The sequence below is a fragment of the Helianthus annuus genome, chromosome 15, assembly GCF_002127325.2.
Source record: "Helianthus annuus cultivar XRQ/B chromosome 15, HanXRQr2.0-SUNRISE, whole genome shotgun sequence".
NCBI classification, from domain to species: domain Eukaryota; kingdom Viridiplantae; phylum Streptophyta; class Magnoliopsida; order Asterales; family Asteraceae; genus Helianthus; species Helianthus annuus.
In genome coordinates this window covers 134,273,691-134,294,735 of record NC_035447.2, presented here as the reverse complement: position 1 = coordinate 134,294,735, position 21,045 = coordinate 134,273,691, and the positions used below count along the sequence as shown (strand labels likewise).

At 36.5% G+C, this 21,045-nt stretch overlaps 1 protein-coding gene across 1 annotated transcript in view; it reads left to right on the top strand.

Moving 5' to 3' along the window:
* Positions 1–7,809: 7,809 nt before the first annotated feature.
* The window catches only part of LOC110914216 (chitin elicitor receptor kinase 1-like), a 54,766-nt gene continuing 41,530 nt past the window's right edge, over positions 7,810–21,045 (top strand). The window contains exon 1 of the mRNA XM_022159026.2: positions 7,810–7,898. The gene's annotated coding sequence lies outside the window, so the exon portion shown is untranslated. The remainder of the gene's footprint in view (positions 7,899–21,045) is intronic.

Sequence of the window (21,045 nt, the reverse complement as noted above, 5' to 3'; positions counted from 1 at the left end):
AAAGTGAGTATACTCGAACCCATTTTTACTTTTAAACACTTTGGGTGCAACATGTATTCTATATTAAACGCACGTGACACTTAAAACTTATTTGAAACTTACTCTATCCATTTATACATGAAACATGAAACTTGTGATACTTGAGACTATTTTGTGCTATGTGAACGTTTAATCACTGTGTGTAGTTCTGCCTTAACAATAGTAGCGCTATAGGGGTGATGCACCTCCCCGTTAGTCTTTGGGGTATTGTTAGGAGGAGACATATTAACCTCCCGTGAAACTTTGGGTTAGGTACTTTAATGCATTGCAAACTTGGGCTATCACTTGGACTGCGTAAACTAGCATGGCTGAAACTATTTTATTATGTTCATGTTGGATATGAGTTTTATTATACTATGCTATGTAAACAAACTTGTATACTCTCTCTTTGCTTTTGCATTGAACTCTATTTTAATACATGTTGCAGGTTGATTATTGAAGTATGGATGAATGATGAAACAAGTTAAGGGTGGACTAGATACTCACCTAGAATAATCTATCATTTTTGTTTGTTATGTTACGTTAAGAAACAATGTTGTTATTTCCTTTTGAATTTTGTATGACATTTAGTTTTGAAATGAAATTTGAATTTACTTAATTATTGTCACATAGTGTTATGACGTCTCTAGCAATCTATACACACTTCGTCTCATCCCGATGTTTCCGCCATCGGTTGGGGTGTGACAACCCTGAGAAACAAAACGAGTACTCTTGGGAGACTCGGAATTTGTTTTAAGGGAAGCGTGTTGAACACGTGCCTCAGCCACTCTGCTTCTACTCCATTCTTGTATTTGTCTTTATTCAGTTGTAATCGTATTGTAGTTTTGCTTTCTTAATTTTGTATTGTAATCAGTAAATTAAATTTGTTTATTTTATTTAAATTACGCGAACGGTTCCTACATTTTTCGTATAGAAATTTTTGGGTATATATGATTTCGACCCCCCGGTTCTATAGAAATTTTTGGGTATATACGTTTTCGACCCCCCCCCCCCCCGTAAAAAAATTCAAGCTTCGTCACTGGGTGTTGTCCCACATTTCTCTATTTTTTCCCATGTGACACTCAGCATCACGTCAGCTTTTTCCAATTTTTTCAAATTTTCTACGATGCCGTCCCAGATTTCACCCGAACCAAATTATTTTAGTTGTATTTAAACTTTAAAACAACTTGGTTTATCACCATCGGACGTGTTACAACGAACTTCTTTTGTCATTTAGTCTGTGTTTACATGTGTTTTGAAATCACTACGAGTGCGTTGCGAACGGAACCACTGACAAGAATAAAAAGAAAATATCAAAAAAACACTAAAAGGTAACCGAAGGAAAATCAACAAAAAAAGTTGTATGATAATGATGTTGTTTGTATGCAACCCGTGGTCAGAGATTAGCAAATGGTACTTGGTACCGATACCGAATTTCCCCAACCGAAAAATCTTAAGTATTAATTCGGTACCGACTTTTGACGTTCCTGGCACCGGTTCGCTACTAGTGTTTACTTTCATATACCTATATCGTAAACGAAAAATCTTAACTTTAACTACCATCCAACACCTCAGTTAATTGCTATCAGGTGCCCCTCACGTGAGGGGCAAAAACGTCAATTTGACCCACTTTCTCTCACCATCTCGCTCACACACACAAATATTGTACACCACTTAGACTAACTTCAACGCAAAATCCATAAGCACGCCCTTGATGATGTGGAATATATCCAAACTTTCAGGCCCATTGAAGACTAATCAAATGGAAGGAATCCAAATGAGAAATCCGACTGCAAGGACATCATTTTTTTGGTTCTTGTGCCAACTTTTCACACATTTTCCTTTTTTCAGAGCCATTTTCTATTTTTCAATTTTTTTCAATCAATTGATTTATTTACCAGCTTTATTTTGTTACCCATTATTATGCAATTTATTTAATAAATATTAATTGATTGCATGCAATTTATTTAATAGCTATCAATTGATTTACCAACATGATACAAAGCAAACTTTAAATCTAGTTCAATTACGATTCTTATGTAAAGATATATCTATGTTTTCTTAAATATAGTTTACTTTTTATTTTAAATATTACTTATTTACATATATTGATTATAATCATTTAATTATTATACATTTTAATTATTTAGGTAATTAATTTTAAAGAAAAAATGGATAATGATGTGGAAAATGTAAGGATATGTAAGAATGTTTGTATGGTTGAAAAATGTTTTTTTTTAAATTTTAGATATTACCTATTTACTTGTATTAACTATTTAATCATTGAATTACTTAGATACATTTCAATAATTTAAGTAATTGAATTTAAAGAAAAAACAGTTGATGATGTGGAAAATCTAAGGATGTGTAAGGATATTTGTATGTTTGGAGATGAAATTGAGAGGTTTTAAGGATTTGTATGGATATTATGTGGCAGCTGACTAGGCAACTAAGGGCGCCTAAGGGCCTCCTTAGCATTGGAGATACGGGGTGTTTAGGATTCCTTTTAAAGTGACTTTTGGAGCTAAGAAGGACTTTTGAGAAGGAAAGGAATCCCAAACACCATCTGAGAAGTACTTTTGAAGTAAAAGGAATCCCAAACACCATGAAAAAAAGGACTTTTAGAGCAGATTATGTCTTCAAAAAGGAGATTTTGAGAAGTTAGGATTTCTTACTTCTTGAATTTGAGAAGGACTTTTGAGAAGGAGAAGTTGAAAAGGAATCCCAAACACCCCCATAGTCTTACACTTTTTTATTTTTCTTTTTTTCTCCATTTGGAAAACACCACACATAAACCTATTCTAGTGACGAGGGGACGAATAGAGAGACGACGGCGGTAAATGGTTTAGGATTGAGGTTGATGACAATAGTGGCTATGATTAACGGTGATGAAGACGATGCCATACGGTTCCAATGATGATGCCTAAGGTAATCATTGACGATGGTGGTTTAGGGTTGTAAAGACGACGGCGCTGGATAAGAAAGATGAAGCAACAGTGGTGACAGTGGCTAGCAGTGATGACGGGTTTGCTATGCTGGAGGGGGGTATCTCTCTCACACACAAATACATGTACACCCGTTAACGTCGATGGTGGCGTTGCATGTAGATTCCGGTGAGAATAGTACACACCGCCAGGGAGGGAAATAGTCTCTGGTAGTCAACACGATTCAATGGTGATGTCGGGTTTAGTCAACCCGAATCAACAGTGATGTTGGGTTTTAGTCAACTCGGTTTAACTTAGATTCGACGGAGGTTCTAGGGGTCAGATCATCGTTCTTCGGCGATAAAGGTAAACCCGATAACCTTTGTTATAGATTGGTAGCTGTTAATGGTGATGGAAACCGGTGATCATGTGCATGATGGTTCCCGATGATGGTCACAATGGTGTTTTTGGCGGTGAGAGAGGATGGTCACAATGGTGTTTGACTACGGTCAAATTATGAGTGACGAAGATGATGTTTATCTGGTGATTGATGATGGTTATGGTGATGGGTTTAGGGTTGGAATGGTGGTAGTAAATGTTGGCAATTGTAGTTTAGTGAATGTTGATGAAGGTGGTGGTTATTTGGTCAAATTGATGTTTTGCCCCTCATGTGAGGGGCACATGATAGCATTTAACTGGGATGTTGGATGGAAGTTGGAGAAAAAGACAAGGAGCATGCAAAATTGGTATATAAAGGACATGCGGTGAACATTTTAAAGATAAAGGACATGGATTGAAATTTTGTGTGTAAATAAAGATAATTTGTGTAATTTAGCGTATTTTATAGGGCAAAATCCCGATGGCACCCCTTGAAAATTTGGTTAAACCCCTTGTTTGCATCCTTCAGTTATTTCGATTTGATTATTTCGGTTATTTCGATAACGTTCAGTTAATTCGATTTTATGCTCACCTCTAAGGCAAAATGTGATGATCTGACCGCATGGTTGTAAAGGAAGATTATTAGGGTGATATAGTGATTCACCGAAGTGGGTGCCCAAATCCTTCGAAAAATCGTTTTTTTTTTTAAATTATATAGCAAAACTGATGAAGCATAATTATGATATTGAACTTGAAAAATTCCGAAAAAGTTATTAGTAATCAAATCCATGTGTATATGATTGTAGAGATTAATCATTTAATATATTACGTTTATATATTTTTTTATCATAAACAATGATTTTCTTTTGGTTTCTCGCACGTTCTTACAATATTTAGTACTCTCATCTAATCTCTCATGTACACATAGAGGCAGAGCTACCTTATGGGTATCCGGTCAAGCGACCCCATACTTTTTTTCTTCTTTTATGTTGCGTATATCACTACCAAAAATCTAGTGACGTTAGGGTTTCGAACAATGATCCTGATAGTTTGTTGCGTGAAATATAGAAAGATAATAGGTATGTTGGAGTGCTTTAAACCGGGCCTCTTCAATTAGAAGGCGTAGGTTCAAATCTCGTTTACTACGTTTAGCAGATTTGGAATTGGAAATTAATTCTCTCAATTTCTTTTAGTTAAAGGAATTCAAAATCATTCCGAAATATGGAGAAATTCAAGTAAATTAATCAGAATCTCCGACCGCCTTTTCAACCGGCTGACGTTGTCACATCCACCACAACGACAACTTCCATCGCTCCCAACCTTCGGCCACTTCCGTGACCAGCCTACCCGCCATCACCGACGACCCAACCCGCTCCGTCCTGACCTGGCCCGACGTTGACCCGCACCATTTTGACGCGGCCTATTCCGACACCAACCTGCACCGTCTCAACTCGACGCTGCTCCGCAATGTCTCAGCTCAATCCAACAAGTATCATCTGGATTCTATGGGCACCGTCTCGACCCGACACGTACCGTGTCCTCTGTAAGTCGCAACATCGCGAAGTTGACCCACATCGTTTTGACCCGCACCGTTTCGACCTTTTCGGGCTCACCAACGACTCTCGTAGTTTCGACTGAAATAAGCCCGTCGACGACCCGCACTGTTTCCACCTGATTGGGCTCGTTAGCGACCTGCACCGTTTTAACCAGACTTGGCCCGACACCAACCAGTACGTCGACGAGCCGCATAATTTCAACCCAACCGGACCCGCCGACGACCCATACCGTTTCGACCCGAGTTGTGGTCAAGGCAATCGGTTGGGTTAGGGAGACTGTAGGTGGAGGGGGAGTCGGGGGTGATAGATTTAAATTTGCCAACCAAACACATGAAAATCTGAATTGAGATTCCAATTCCAACAAAATTCAATTCCAACAAAATTCAATTCCTAGGGATGTAAACGAACCGAACGAACATGGACACAACCTTGTTCGTGTTTGTTGTTAAGGAAATAATGTGTTCATTAACTCTACATGAACACTTACAGAACGAGACTTTTTGTTCGCGTTCGTTTGTTAAGGAAATGAACATGTCCATGTACATTTGTGTTTATTAATTTTAAGTGTTGTACAAAAGCGAACACAAACGAACGTTTATGAACACAGACGAACACAAAAACAAGAGTTCATGTACATAAACGAACACAAACCACCCTTATCTTGTACTAAGAATGACGAGGAACACACGCGTAAATAATTTATTAGTGGGAATTTTGAAGTACTTAAACAACAATTAAAAGTTAAAAACCCTAATAAATTGTCGAACATAAACGAACATGTTAGCGAACGTTCACGAACATAAATGATCGAACACGAGCCCTGTTCATGTTTGTTTATTTAACTAAACGAACATAATTCTTGTTTGTGTTCCTTCATTTATTAAATGAAAGAACACAAGCGAACTTCCCGTCAAACAGTTCACGAAGTGTTCACTGAACGTTTGGTTCGTTTGCAGCCCTATCAATTCCATTAGAATGTTTAAATTTCAAATCCAATTACATTAAATTCTAATTATTATTCTATTAAAATGTTTAAATTCCAAATCTAATTCCTTTAAATTTTAACTAGGTTATAACCCCGTGTAGTACATGGGTCGAATAAATGAATTTTATATACTAAATAATAAAACAATATATCTTGAAAACCTCATTTATTTCACGGGTTGAATAAATATAATTTTATATATTAAATAATAAAAAGTCATATCTATAAGAACCATATTGTACGGGTTGAATAAATTTAATTTTATATACCAAATAAAAAAGTTATATATTTAAAACCACGTGTATTACTCGGGTTGAATAATGTAATATTGTTTACCAAATAATAAAATAATACATCTTTAAAAAACCTCATTTATTACACAGGTTGAATAAATGTAATTTTCTATACTAAATAATAAAAAATATATATATTTTTTTAGTAATGAAAATAAAAATATTTCATATATTAATACAAAGTTTGGTTTCCGTGATAAATAATTTGTTTTATTTAAAAATATCTTAAATTAACAATTTAAATTTTAGAACAATATTTTAAATTTAACCTTTTGTTTAAAACTTGTAAATGTAACGAAGTCTCAATAAATTTAACCATTTATTTAAAACTTGTAAATTGTAAATGTAAAAATGATAAATAATCTTAGTTAATTTTATTTTAAGTTTCGTAAAATCTATTTGATACCAAACTAAATAAAATATTCAAATATATAGTTAATATCAAGAGTAAATTACGATTTTGGCCCTGTTGTTATATCACTTTTACCTTTTTAGCCAAAAGATGAATCTTTTAACATCTGAGCCCCCAACGTGTTTTTTTCTAACCTTTTTGGCCCCTAACACTAACCCCATGCATTTACTTTTAGGGGCCAAAAGGGTTAGAAAAAAAGACGTTGGGGTCCAAAAGGGTTAGAAAAATAGACGTTGAGGGCTCAAATGTTAAAAGATTCCTTTTTAGGCTAAAAGGGTAAAAATGATACAACCACAGGGTCCAAAATCGTAATTTACTCTAATATCAAATTAGATAACTAAGTTTGAATTTGAAGTAAATAGATAAATATAAAAGTAATAATTAAGCTAAATAATATTTAGCAGGAGGATTACCTATAATTAATTAGAAGAGATTAAAATAAAATAATAATTATCTATAAGACATGGCCTAATATGATGACACGTGTCTGAAAGTTGGTTTCTTTTATTATATAGTAGATAGATTCGTATGCAAATTCTAATTTTACTTGTTGTTTCTTTCCTTCTCTTCCCTTGGTCTCTTTTTCTCTCTCTTTATTTATAGGCTTCTTTTCCACTGGGTTTTTTTTTTTAATCTTTGGGCTTCTTTCTTCTCTTTTCCTTTTTCTCCCAGGACTTTTTTTTGCCTTTTACATCTTTATAAATTTATTGATACGGCTATCTTATAAATTTATTGATACGGCTGTTAATGTTTTTGAGATACACATAATTGAAATAACATTTGAATCCCGCACAAACTAAATTCAATTATCAAAATCAAATTTAAATCACTATAAAAAACCATACAAAGTTACAAACCATATAAAAACACTAGATATCTACTAAAAACCCAGAATATTTCACTGACCCGATTCAATACCGCAAAAAATTTAGCGAGCCGATCCTGTATAAAAACCATCTTGATAGAAGCACAAACACCAAAAGTTTCAGAACCAGGGAAAATAATCCCGCCTTCGGCACTGTGTATTGAGAATGATTTAAAGGTTTCAAAGGTTTAATTTCGCCAGTTTAGTTCAAAGGTTTCATTTTTCGTCTGTGGGTCCAAAAAGATTTCACCATTACCATTACCATTTTATATATGAGAATGATACTAGTTGGTTTGTCGAAAAAGAAAACAATTTTAGTAATGTCAAATTAAATAGAATAATAATATATATTTTCTTCGTGAGTTCTCATAGCGTGCCTCTTCTTTCCTTGGACAGTGGTTCCCTAGAGAGTTTCAGCTGGCCATCCAACCGGCAGGCTGCTGAGCCCCTTTACCTTTTCCTTGCAGGTTTGTAAATCATAATCTTTTCTCCTACCTGAGGTGCCCAATATTTTTTTTAGATATAGATGTTTACGTTTAAAAATGTTTAATTTATCCTAAATTTATTTATAGTCGTTTAAGTTCATTATATTAGCGAATAAGCATAAACACCCACACTCTAGATACAGATGTTTACGTTTAAAAATGTTTAATTTATTCTAAATAAATTTATTTATAGTCGTGTAAGCATAAACACCCACACACAAGTGTCAAAATATACGATATCAACTGTACAGGCTGTAAAAATACCCAAACCAGGAAGTTTATAAACCCTAGAAACTGAATATTCAGTAATACAACTCAAAACGAACTGAGAAACAACTCTCGAACTCTCAGATGATCATCAACACGATGATCAACACAAACGAACACAAGAATCAAACCTAACAACAAATCAAAGAGATTTGTCGTATGAAACCCTAGATCGCCCTAAGAGAGAGAACCGATGAGAGGAAAAAATATCTCAGCTAATAATGAAAGTAGATCCGGGTCAAAGTCTTTTATAGACACCCAATTACTTGAACCCGGATATCCAGGAAGTTGTTATAACTGCTACATTGCACTTCACTTGAAATATCTTGACTTGATGACTTTATCCATTAGCAAGCCCAGATCAGATCCTTGTGCGGCCCAAACTGCTACAAGCCCACATCGCCCTAAACATTAACAAAACAATAACAAGTAACTACAGTCTTTTATAAAAGAGAACAGATATAAACAAAAGTTAAATAATGAAATTGAAGTGGCAACTAATATTTTCAACACCCCCTCTCAATTTCATCATTTGAATGCATCAAAAAGTTTTAACTCGTTACACAGAAACTGATGCGCTTTTACCAGAACTCCTTTAGTCAATAAATCAGCAACTTGATTTTCAGACCTTACACCAATACATTTCAACACACCTTTTGAGATCAAGTCTCTTAAGAAAAACAGATCCAACTCAAAATGTTTGGTCCTATCGTGAAAAACTGGATTAGCTGCAATAGATATTGCAGCTTTATTATCACAAAATAAGCTAATAGGAACTGTAACATCTACTTGTAACTCACTTAGCAAATTTTTAAGCCATATTATTTCACAAGCCGCTGCGCACATAGATCTATATTCAGCTTCTGCTGAAGACCTAGACACAGTAGACTGTTTTTTGCTTTTCCACGAAACCAAACAATTTCCTAAAAATACACAAAACCCAGTAACGGATTTCCTACTAGACAGGCATTTCGCCCAATCAGAATCAGCAAATGCCTTTATTTCAAACCTGTCACTTTTGCTAAACAACAACCCTTGACCAGGAGCTGATTTTAAATATCTTAGCAAGTTAAACGCAAGTTTTAAATGACCGTCAGTAGGACTGTGCATATATTGACTTAAAACATGCACAACATAGGCTATATCAGGCCTAGTGTGAGACAAGTAGATTAATTTTCCTACTAGTTTTTGATAACCAGTTATATTTGTTAATGGACCATTATTATTTTCAAGCAGACTGTTAACTACATGACTTTGATCTATGGGAACACTAAGAAGTTTACAGCCTAACATCCCATATTCAGTTAACAGATCTGTACAGTATTTTCTCTGAGATAAACAAATACCTTTTTCACAAGACAACACTTCTATGCCTAGAAAATATTGTAATATTCCAAGATCTTTAATAAGAAACTTAGTTTTTAGCCTTTCTTTTATATTTTCTATTTCAGACAAGGAATTACCAGTAATAACAATATCATCAACATAGACTAATAAAACAACAAGTATATCATCCACATTTTTAACAAACAAGGATGTATCACATTTACTTTGAAAAACCCCACATCAAGTAAAACACTAACCAATTTTTCATTCCACATTCTTGGGGCTTGTTTAAGTCCATATAAAGACTTATTTAGTTTGCACACTTTAGACATATCATCTGACTGATAACCTTCTGGTAAAGACATATAAACTTCTTCATGCAAATCACCATACAAAAAAGCATTATTTACATCTAACTGATACAAATTCCAGTTATTCTGTACAGCTAATGCAACAACACATCTGACCGTAACAAGTTTAACCACTGGAGAAAAAGTTTCTTCATAGTCGATACCCTATTTTTGACTAAACCCCTTAGCAACTAACCTTGCCTTATATCTTTCAATTTCCCTATTTGATTTATACTTTATTTTATAAATCCATTTACACCCAACTAAGCTTCTATTTTTAGGTCTATCAACTACATCCCAAGTATGATTTCTATACAACGCATGTATTTCATCATTCATTGCAGAAACCCAGTTGGGATCTTTTATAGCTTCTTTATAACTTTCAGGTTCAGAGGCTTTAGACAGATTAGCAGCAAAACATTTATTTGCTAAAGTTAATTTTGAAAAATTGACCACTTTTTCAATTCCATACTTCACCTTCCCTTCTAAAACAAAATCATTTAATTTTGTCGGTAAACTAGAGATCCTAGAGGATCTCCTAGGAAAAATAGACGTCTCAGAACTATCTGTGTCACCCTCAGAAGAAATTTGGACTTCATCTGTGATACTCACATGTTCTGCCCTATCAGCAGACTCTTGAACCTCATCAGACTGCTGAGCACTAGTCTCAACATTAGAGGTATCAAGATTCACTGATTGCTGAACTTCTTGTGTTCTCACATCAGTCTCACCTTGACCCCTTCTTTCATCATAGGGATCCTTCACAGTTTGAAAAGGTTTGGGTTATGAGTTTTCATACGAGTCAAAAAAATTTAGAGCATTAATGTCTTTAATAGGATTAGAATTATAATTTTCAAAAACAGACTGTTCCTTAAAAGGAAAGATAGTTTCATAAAATTTCACATCCCTAGAAAATATAATAGACTTTGAATCAAGACTAAAAAGTTTATATCCTTTTTTCTCAAGAGAATATCCTATAAAGACACATTTTTCCGCTCTACTATTTAATTTGTCACTTTTATTTAAAACTGTATAAAAACATAAGCACCCAAACACTCTAAGATGATTCAAGAAGGGTTTAAATTTATACACTAATTCATATGGTGTTTTCCAGCAAGCACAGAGGATGGAGTCCTATTAATAAGATAGGCAGCAGTTAGAACACACTCATGCCAAAACCTAACAGGTAAATTACTTTGAAAAAGTAAAGCCCTAGCAACATTCAACAAGTGTCTATGCTTTCTCTCAACAATTCCATTTTGTTGAGGAGTATAAGCACATGAAGTTTGATGAACTATTCCCAACTCACTACAAAACTGACTCATTTGATTGTTTACAAATTCTGAGCCATTATCACTTCTGAAACACTTCACTACTTGTTTAAACTGAGTTTTGACAATGTTAACAAAATATCTTATATTTTCAAAAACTTCTGTTTTACTTGTCATAAGACACACCCAAACAGCCCGGGAATAATCATCAACAATGGTAAAAAAAAATACTTGTGACCTTCCCTGCTAGCAACCCTATAAGGACCCCATACATCCAAGTGAACCAGTTCTCCCAACTGGGAACTCTTATGTTCACTTAAAGGAAATGGTTCCCTATGCTGCTTAGCCCTATGACATACATCACAAGGGCCATGACCAACCTCAGTTTTAATGTTTAACGTGTCTTTAAACATTTTAATAGCTTGATCCGCAGGGTGTCCTAATCTAGAGTGCCACAGTTTATACACAGAAGCATTAAAGATAGACACATTAGACACAAAAGCATTACCACACATATATAGACCTTGAAGTTGACTACCAATCACCAGGATTTTCCCTGTTAACAAGTCCTGTATATAGCACTTATGTTCATCAAATCCAACAAACAACTTATTATCCCTTGCTAGCTTATGTACAGAAATTAGGTTAACACTATATTCAGGGACTACAAAAACATCATGTAAAACCACACCATCAGCCAATTTATATGTTCCAATCTTAGTTACATAAGCATTAGTACCATTAGGATGCTTTACTTGTATTTTAAGATTAGAAACATCGATATAATCGGTTAAATTTGTTTCAGATTTGACCATGTGGTTATTAGCCCCTGAATCTATTATCCAACCTGAACCTTTACCCACATCAAAACCAAAAGAATAAACAGAACTAGCAAAAACAGCTGAACAAAACAACCCACCTGAAACATTACAGCTCTGTGATAATTCAGGTGTTCTGTCATTAATCAAACTCAGTAACTTAGTCAACTGATCAGAAGTTAAAGCAGTAATAGGGACACTTGACTCATCCACCTTAGAACTATTATAAGAGCTATTTTTCTTCCCTTGATTCCCTCTTGGTGGTTTCATCCAAGAGGGATATCCAATTATCTCAAAACATTTCTCAATTGTATGCCCTGTCTTATTACAGTGAGTACATTTTAGGTTTTGATTTAAAACTTTATTCGTTTTCTTAATTTCAACAGACGGACTAATTTTAGACACAAAAGCTATGTTTGGATTTTTCTTATTACCACTACTGTAGTTTCTATGAGATTCCTCTCTAGAAACTACAGCAAAAGCCTCCTTAACAGTTGGTAATGTTTCTTTCATCAGGAGATTAGTCCTAACCCCTTGATACATATTATCCAAACCCATTAAAAACTGCATTAATTTTATCATATGATTAAAATCATTGAATTCTTTAGCAGCATTACAAGAACAGGTGGGCAGTTGCAAAATCTGATCTAACTGACCCCACATAACATTCAACTTATGGTAGTATTTAGATACACTAGACCCATTTTGACTAAATGAATTAATTTTCTGATACAAGTCAAACACAACAGATCCATCAACTTTGTTATAAGTTTCTTTTAAATCTGACCAAACATCACTAGCCAATTTAGAAAAAACATTACCCATATATAGCTCTTCACTAATTGAATTCAAGATCCAAGTTAAAACTATAGAGTTACATCTATCCCATTGCCTAGCAAGAACCTCATTGTTTTCAGACTTAACACAACTCTTATCAATGAATCCCCATTTATTTTTTACTTGTAAAGCAAGTTGCATTGCATTAGACCAAATTGTGTAATTCTCGGAACCTTTAAGTTTAATGGAAACAATCGTCAAGTTACTAGAATCAGACGGATGCAAGTATAATGGGTCACTTGCATCAAGTTTACTTACAAGTGTCTCAGGTGGTGGATCACTAGGACCAGAACCACCACTTGTGACAACTGGACCATCAACCATTCTAATCAAGAAGTAATCAAGAAATCACAATCAGATAGATGCAACACAGCAATAACAGAACCTATTAATGGCGAAACCTTGACAGGGACCAGATCAGAGGGTCATCACTCAAGGTGCCTCTGCAAGCCTTATCAAGGGAGCCAACAATCCTAATCCAAAACTAGCAACAACAAGTAATAAACAGGTGATCGATGTCGTAAGGTCGGTCAAAAATATAATTAAAAAGTGTCCTATTCACCTTTTACTAGTAAAGGGCAAGTAGGGTGTCGAATCCACGGGGAATCAGTGGAAAGTATATAAGTTCGTTGCTTTAATTATCATCTAATTCTAAACTAATTGCTTTTTGCAGATTTGTGAGAGTAATTATGAAAACGAATGTGAAATTGTGTTTGTGAACAATAATGAGAAAAGGACCAATCTCCGGGTTTCAGGTTATGTAGAAAATCGGTTTACTTAATTACGACCAATTGGAAATCACATAGACATGATTTGAAAACTTGTTTTGATAAATAATTAACAGATAATATATTTGATTGCAATGATCCACGATCTAAACCGAAGGATTGATGCAAATGAATAGTAACCCAATTAATTACCAATTTAAGATTTCATAAACATAATCCAGTTCAATGATTAAAGGTTTAAAACAATGACATCCTAGAATTTAATCCCGGTTGTTGATGAACAAACCAAATAATTGATGAACAAGAATGATTACGATAATAAAAAATTGTTTAATCAAAACAAGAAACAATAGGAACGACTAACCAAAGGTTTAATCGAATCCTAATCCAAAACAATCGTAACAAAACGTAACCCAATGTTTTAACACAAACCCTATTCCCGGAGACATTCACGGGACGACTAGCCGCTCATGACGCTCGTACAATCTTCCGAAGCTTGGTTGAAAGTTGAGTTCATGATTGACTTGGTGTAGTGCGGAGGATCGATGATGAATAATGATGATGCTGGTGATGAGTTTTGAGAGCTGAAGGTGGGGTATACGGCTGCCAAAAAAAATATTCGATGGTGTCCCCTTTCTCAAAAAATATCTTATGGCTACTAATATCCCTCCCGTAATGGAGCCTCCAAAAATTAATAAATGTTGCTGCCCCAATTCGATGATGATCCAGTAAGAGAGCCCAGAAGTGATTTTTTTATTGAGAGCCCAAGATAATTATGTGTTGCTCCATTAATCGATGATGATGATAATGTTATATTAAAGGCTCCAAAAGTCAGCTATGATCCAGAAGTCTACCGCTAATGTCGTCATTGATGACGCTGTGTAATCATTTGATAATTAAGGTTTTTTTTTAAATAAACCCTAAAGCCGTCTAACCCAAAAGATCACGTGCATGTTCTTTATTTGGAATCCGTAAGCCCCATGCATCTCCGTAAGCCGCATGTCTACTTCACTGTTTCTTTTGGTGGACTTCATGATGAAACCGTAAGTCACGGTTCTACAACCGTAAACCAAAGGTCCAATCTTCTGTTTCTTTCATGTGCTTTGTAAATAATAAGGTAATCCTCCAACAAAGTCTTTTGTTTTATTCCATATGTCACGTGATTGTTCTCAAAGTCTGCTAAAAAGTTCCTCCTCTTCACATGATGTGCCGCCAAAATCCAATTTCACATGCATTAGAGTTTTGCAATTAATTATTTTAATTCCATCCAAACATCCAACATGCACTATTTGTTGCATTTATCAATCTCGCACGTTCCACTTCGTCTTTAAACCCGCTAACTTCACCGAATTCACTTGTTTTGCCTGCGAACATACAATCACTCGCAATAAGCTAATACCAGGCATATAATCAGATAAAACAAGCTAAACCACATCAGATAATCACTTGAACGTCCATATTTCACACTCTCCATCACATCCCCACACTTACCTTTGATTGTCCTCAAGCAAACCGATACGGAACTACTCACCATAATAACAATACCTCTAAACCCCTATACCGATGCAACAGATTAAGTCCCAAGTCATACCCGTTCCATAGACTGACACAATCGAGGTTGACAGTCCGACAAGCAATTGATGCAATTTATAAAACTTAAGATTCGTCTATTCAAAACTAACATGCTTAGGATCATACACATGCTACACGCCCCTCACAATCAACTCTCCTCTCGGTTTAACAACTGAACTAGCGTTTTGTGTGCTAGTATGTATAACACTCAAAACCAAACATGAAATTCTGTAATCATAGGCTTGTATGACAATCATACCTCCACTGATCGTATAACATGGCACATATCAAAAGGACTTTCGGTTTTGGGCTTAGGCTAAGGGTAGGAGATTTTTTGGCTTATATATATATTTTTTTCTTTTTCGTGGCGAACAAACAAACGACCAAACCGTGACAACTTTATTTGCAAACATAGCATACTTTTGGGTCGGTTTCTACCCAAGAACATAAACACTATTCACAACGCTTTCTTTTTGTTCTTTTCTTTTTCTATAATTTTTTTTTTCTTTTCTTTGTTTTCTCTTTCTTTTTTTTTCTTTTTTTTTTCAAAACTTGTCATTCACGGTCGGTATCAAACAATTCACATTAGGTGGACAAACAAACGGTAGATAGGCTCAACAGGGCTACTAAGGGTGATAACTAGGTGAACACAAAACAAACAAACAAACAGGTGTACGGGATATCCTAATGCCTTTATCATTTACGTGCACATGTTAAACCACAGTCTCAGCATGCATCAAATCATACAAGTTCTAACACAGAATAACATGTGGCCTGCTCTCAACAAATGAATTCAATATGTAAATCATTCTATCAGTCTACAGACTCAAAATTCTCACCAAAGAAAGGTAAAAAGGCTGCCGACACGTAGCATATGCAATCTAAAGCATGTTACCCCTGCATAGACATCTCTTTTCAATTCTTTTAACTAAAAACACCTGTCGGACCGACTCTCATGAAACTTAAAGGAATGACCATGACAAGGGACTATGTTAATTTACTACCGGCAAGGGACCCATTAGTGATTGAAACGTTCGGTTTTCATATCCATTTAGTTCACTTAAGGCGATGAAATTCTTTAAAATTTTCAAAATTTTCAATTTTTTTAGTTTTCATCGCTTTCAATCACTTTCAACCTCTTTCAAACTCTGTCCCAAACCTTCCCTTCCCGGGTTTCCATATCCCCACACTTGAGCGACATTGTCCCCAATGTATAGTGTTTTTAAAACAAAACCCAGGAATACCAACTAAACCTCATGAGCGACCAATCCTAACATAATTAGCAAAAACACATTTCCTAACACATAAAGTTTAACACCACCAAGAACACGAAAAAAAAAAATTCAATAATAAAAGTGGAACAGACACCCCTGGTTTAAAGCGTAGAATCCTCATGAGTCATGTTCCACCACGACCGTATAGCATTTTATTCGCGGCCGTATCTAACAAGTACTCGGGCCAATCTCTACAATTAGTGTTCAAATCATCCTCGTCCAAATGGAGATTGAGTATGGACGGCTCTGACTGAACTCTAATCCGTGCATTGTCTGCCACTCCAACTAGAACGTATTGGGATTTCGCCAAACATCCCCACACTTGGACCAATGCATCCGTAGAGATTCATAACCTGATAACCTGCAAAAATAATCACGCAAAAACAAAACAAATACACTACTCTACATCCTCGGGCTGCCTCCCGAGAGCGCTAAGTTTATAGGTCTTCAGCCAGACCGTACCTGATATACCTTTATGGTGGTCGAGTGGGATGCTTGCATCCCATGGTCTCTAAGTATGTACTCCGCCAATGCTCTAGTAAGTCATCCACTGTATTCCATATTGGACCGAATAACTTTAACCTCAGTTTTGCATTATCACATTCAGGCGGTTTCTTTTTCTTCTTTTTCTCTCGTGGCTTCCCTTTGTCCGTTTTGAACTCCTCATGAGCCACACCTTCCTTTTTCCTTACTGCTTCGCTTCTTGCCACGTCAAACCTGTCAACCAAAAAACACTCCTGTTTGGTTTGAATCTCCTTTGCAGGAGAGACATTTTCATCACCATTTTTAACTTTTGAGCGTTCACCTGAAATGGGAGGATTAGTCGCATTTGAAAACACATTTAACCGCAATTCGCGGTCACCAAACTTCATACTAACCGTTCCATCAACGCAGTTTATAATTGCATGAGCAGTCGCTAAGAACGGTCTACCCAGAATGACTGGAGAGTGCGTGTTCTTTGAACTTGTGGCACAATCCAGCACTAAGAAGTCAACTGGGTAGTAACAATCTTCTACCTTCACAATTACATCTCTTACAATCCCCCTCGGACACATGGGAGTCTGATCAGCCAACACCACGGTGGTGTTGACTTTTTGTAGCGGACCAAAATCATATTGGTCATACAGACTCCCCGGTAGAATACTAACACACGCTCCAAGATCCAACAGTGCCCTTTCTATTTTAAATTCACCCACTTGTACGGAAATAATGGGCGCTCCTGGATCTTGGAGTTTGGGGGGGTAGGGTACCCAACAAAACGGCATTCACATTTGCAGTTAAATCAAGTTTTTTAGGAAACTTGTGAAGCCGTTTTTGGGTACTTAACTCTTTCAGAAACTCAACTTGATCGGGACTCTCTTTAATCGCATCAAGTAAGGGTAGATTAATTTTAGCTTGTTTAAAGCTTTCCCACCTTTCATCCCTTGGTGGGTCCCGATCACGTTGAGAGTCCGATTTATTACCAAAATCCTCCACCACCTCCTCAACTAATTGTGATGGTGGAGTAATTGTGACACTACCAAATTCAGAAGTTGGAAGAATACTTACCGCGTTGATGTGCACATTTCTTCCATTTTTCAAGCTAGATGACTGATGTGCTGGGTTAACTGTGGTAGTGCTTGGCAACTTACCTGGATCTCTTCTCAGCTGAGCTAGATCTTCTGCTAGCTGCCCCAACTGCTTCTGCATTGCTTCAGACGTTTTGTCCCGAACTTCATTCTCTTTCTGGACGTCCTTCATGAACTTCATAATAGCATCCAATTTGTCATCACTCGTTCCACCACTAGCACTTGAGGAGTTCCCTTGCTGAGTACCTGGATTATATGGGCCCTGATTTTGGTAATTACCTTGCAAGTAATTACCTTGACGACTCTGATACTGCTGGCCTCCTTGCATAGGTACCTGAAAATTAGGGTTCATTTGATTAGCAAAATTACCGTAATTAAAATTGGGGTGGTTTCGCAAACCTGGATGATATGTATTCGATTTCATATCATATTGCTTTCGTTCACCATAGATTTGATTCACTTCATCAGTATGACCACCCAGTACAGCACATTCTCCAACTTGATGCCCTAACTCTCCACACTCAGTACACACCGAAAACGTATTGGTGGTTTTAACTTCGGATCCCTTTCCCAACTTAATCTGAGCTACCTGTCGCTCTAATAGCAAATTCTGTTGTTTCAATTTCTCAACCCGTTCTTCAGCTTCATAATCAACTGATCTCGCCGATGCTGATCTCGCTCCCCTGCTAGACTGTGCCTGCCTTTTAGAAGTGGCACTCTGTCTCTCCAAATATGCCCAATCTGCAGCTTCTGTATTCGTGAGAAACGTACCATTACTGATGGCTATGAGATCTCTTACATCATCAGGAAGTAGCCCATCGTAGAACGCTTTAATCAATTCCCATGTCTGAATGCCATGGTGGGGGCATTTCCTAAGCAACTCCTTAAACCTTGTAAATGCCTCATGGAACGCTTCCCCTGAATGCTGTTGGAAGGCTCTGATTGCATCCCGAGCTTCACTGGTTCTATTCATGGTGTAATATTCTTCCAAGAACACCAGCTGCATCTCTTGCCAAGTGTATATACTACCTGGAGGTAATGTCGCGAACCATTGTCGAGCTTTGTCTTTCAAGGTGAACTGAAACAACATCAACTTAACTTCATCCTTTGTAAACCCCGGAACCCCAATTGTTTGGCAAATTGAATCAAAACTTGCAATGTGCAAGTATGGTTCTTCGGTCCTTTTTCCATAAAACTCGGGCAAATGGCCTAAGTATTGAGGCCTTACCTCAAAAGGTCGGTTATTATTTCCAATCGGTGTCACTATAGCCGACGAGTTCGGTGCTACAACTGGTCGACAGTGACCTTCAACGCCTTGAATTGGTGCCCCTTGAACGACTTGTGGGACACCATCCACAAACTGTATCTGATCGCCCCCAACCCGATTATTAGCTCTTTGATTCCCCGCATTGAATTGCGGGACTCCATGTTGAACTTGATTCTGTGGAATCGGGCGCAGGATGTGATTTCTTTGATTGACCTGTTGTTGTACTGGGTGTCCTTGATTCACATTGTATCCCTCATCGTATCTGTAATCCGCGTACCTCCCATCATACTGATTCTGATAATCATCTTCTTCCCAACCAGATTCCCAAGTATGCACACTGCCTTCTCTGTGTTGGAAACCCTCATCATACCCGTGTTGATGCTGTGGTTGGTTGAGACGAATAATTTCCCCATGTCGGAGATTCAGATTTCCCGGTTGGTTTTGTGGGCCTGGGTTGAATTGTGGAAATGGTTGTGGTGGTGGTTGATTCTGGTTTTGGTTATTAGGCTGGTTTTGGTTTTGAGGGATTGGTGGATCTGGAATGGGCGGGATTGGTTCGTTTTGTGGAGCTTGGTTTTGTGGCTCTTGGTCAGCCATCTCGTTAGCTGCTTGTTCAAGGTCTTGAGCAACTGTTGACGACTGAGCTTTAGCTTTCACTGCTGAACGTAGAAGAACGCGATTCTGTCGAGCAGTCTTTTCTATCTCTGAATCAAACAAAAGCGGTGATGATTTCTTGGAAAACCTGGTATGCATGCAACACGAGAATCACCTGCACACAGACAAACAAGAAACCAAGCGTAATATGGAACGAGACAAATAAAAGACCAACAAAAGGAAATATTTTTGGGTTTTTTGGTTTTTTTTTCTAATTTTTATATTTTTGATTTTTTTTTTAAGAAAAAGCAACTAACTAAACTAAGCGCACCGATTCCCCGGCAACGGCGCCATTTTGATCGATGTCGTAAGGTCGGTCAAAAATATAATTAAAAAGTGTCCTATTCACCTTTTACTAGTAAAGGGCAAGTAGGGTGTCGAATCCACGGGGAATCAGTGGAAAGTATATAAGTTCGTTGCTTTAATTATCATCTAATTCTAAACTAATTGCTTTTTGCAGATTTGTGAGAGTAATTATGAAAACGAATGTGAAATTGTGTTTGTGAAGAATAATGAGAAAAGGACCAATCTCCGGGTTTCAGGTTATGTAGAAAATCGGTTTACTTAATTACGACCAATTGGAAGTCACATAGACATGATTTGAAAACTTGTTTTGATAAATAATTAACAGATAATATATTTGATTGCAATGATCCACGATCTAAACCGAAGGATTGATGCAAATGAATAGTAACCCAATTAATTACCAATTTAAGATTTCATAAACATAATCCAGTTCAATGATTAAAGGTTTAAAACAATGACATCCTAGAATTTAATCCCGGTTGTTGATGAACAAACCAAATAATTGATGAACAAGAATGATTACGATAATAAAAAATTGTTTAATCAAAACAAGAAACAATAGGAACGACTAACCAAAGGTTTAATCGAATCCTAATCCAAAACAATCGTAACAAAACGTAACCCAATGTTTTAACACAAACCCTATTCCCGGAGACAGTCACGGGACGACTAGCCGCTCATGACGCTCGTACAATCTTCCGAAGCTTGGTTGAAAGTTGAGTTCATGATTGACTTGGTGTAGTGCGGAGGATCGATGATGAATAATGATGATGCTGGTGATGAGTTTTGAGAGCTGAAGGTGGGGTATACGGCTGCCAAAAAAAATATTCGATGGTGTCCCCTTTCTCAAAAAATATCTTATGGCTACTAATATCCCTCCCGTAATGGAGC